This window comes from Pteropus alecto, unplaced genomic scaffold, assembly GCF_000325575.1.
Source record: "Pteropus alecto unplaced genomic scaffold, ASM32557v1 scaffold195, whole genome shotgun sequence".
NCBI classification, from domain to species: Eukaryota; Metazoa; Chordata; class Mammalia; order Chiroptera; family Pteropodidae; genus Pteropus; species Pteropus alecto.
Genome location: NW_006438073.1, coordinates 9,809,915 through 9,811,738, shown reverse-complemented (window position 1 = coordinate 9,811,738; position 1,824 = coordinate 9,809,915). Strand labels below are relative to the sequence as shown.

Sequence of the window (1,824 nt, the reverse complement as noted above, 5' to 3'; positions counted from 1 at the left end):
CCCGACACCGCACGTAATTTTTTCTAATCGACGGGTTAATGTCGTTGAAACACTGGGACGCAGTGTGCTGCCGAGTTCACGCACCATCGACAGCGAATCTTCAACCAAATATGCCCGTTATCCCCCGGGACACTGCCAAGGGCTTCCTGGGGTCCTCCCAGCAGGACCTCCCACCGGAAACTCCCCACCCCCCAAGAGAGCGGGTCTGAGAGGGCCGGGCAGGCAGTGGGTGCCGTGGGGCAGCGCAGACCCAGGTCCAGCCCAGCTGGGCCCCTGCCCGGCCTGCTGGGAGGAACACGGCCCTGGGCCCCCCACTGCCAGGGGCTGGTCCTCTCTGCAGACTGCAGAGCCCACAGGACACCTCCCCTGGGACACGGGCAAGTTTCATTAAGTCTGGAATGTGGCTGCATTCCTGGACGGGGACACCGACTGGCTGAGGCCCACAGCACGCGTCCCTGCGGACATCTGGACGGAGCTCTGTCCAACCACTTGTCCCCAAGGGCCTGGCTATGAGCCACAGGGCCAGGGGCTCCGTGGACACCGGAGGAAGCTGCGTGGGCTTTCCCGGCCCGCCCGGCTCCCGCTAGGTGGGGGCTGGCCGCGCCCTCGCCTCCGAGAATTATCTTTAAAGCTTTGGGGACATGCAGTGTCCTCACTGTTCTGAAGGCGGTGGGGACCTTTGTGGCCCAGTGACCTGCAAATTTATCTCCCTTAGGGGCCTCAAGTCTTAGACTCAGAGAGACGCTGAGATTTTAAAAATATTTTTCCAGAACCGTTGTGGCTTCACAGCAGAACCGAGGGGAGGCACAGAGATTCCCCAAATGCCCCCCACGGCCTCCCCGTCACCAACATCCCCACCAGGCCGTGCGTGTGTCACGGTGACACGTGGTCACTCGGAGTCCACAGCTGACGTGAGGGCTCACCTTGGTGGTGTCTCGTCAAATGTGCAGTGACACGTGTCCCCCAGGACAGTGTCATACAAAGCACTTCCGCGGCCCGGAAACCCTGTGTCCCCGCTGCTCGCCCCTCCCCCGGCCCCTCCCCCGAACCCGGCGACCGCGGACGGTTTTACCGGCGCCAGCTTCGCCTTTCCCGGAGTCACGTCATGGGACTCCGCAGAGTGCGCGCTGTCCCTGTGGGCCTCCCTCCCTGAGCGACACGTGCACGGTCCCCCCGTCTCTGCACGAGCCCAGAGCCGGCTCCTTCAGTGGCGGGAGGACACCCGCTGTCCGGCCGCGTGTTCTTGCCCGCCGCCCGCTGGAGGACGGCGCGCGGGAAGGACTTCGACCTCGCGTCTGTCTGTCCGCTGCCAGCGCCGTGGACGCCGAGGGTGGGGTTCCTGGTGGTTGGTTTGGGGTCGACAGGAGAGGGTGTCCTCGTCCCGTGTCCCGGTTCAAGGCCCCGGGGCCGAGGCTGCTCGGTCGCGTGGTGGGCGCTGTCCCTTGTCCCTACGGCCCTGCGGGAAGCCACCCCCGGCGTCCCCTTCACAGCCGGGACGCGCGGGCCGCCAGCCCAGCTCCACCGCCGTCCTCAGAGTGTCCCCGGGCCCACGAGGCGTCTCGGCTCCGGGACCGAGCCTCGACCGCGACGGGAGTTTCCTGCTTTCTCGGGGGCGACTGGTCCGTTTTCCCAGCTCGCGAAGGAAACTCGTGGCCATAAAACCCCCGAGACACAGAACGCGTAGTTTCGGAGGAAGCAGCGCGGCCCTCGCCCTCCGGGCACAGCCGGTCAGCGGGCACCGTTCACTTGGCACCAGGGATGGGTCCCAGACGTGGCGCCTTCTGCTTCCGAAGGGCTCGTCCTGCCGCTGGGCGGGGGACCGTG

The 1,824-nt window shown here is 66.1% G+C and overlaps 1 protein-coding gene across 1 annotated transcript in view; it reads left to right on the top strand.

Annotated features, from left to right (window-relative positions):
* FRMD1 (FERM domain containing 1) overlaps positions 1–1,824 on the top strand; it is a 13,873-nt gene that overhangs the window by 4,965 nt on the left and 7,084 nt on the right. The gene's annotated exons all lie outside the window — the stretch shown is intronic.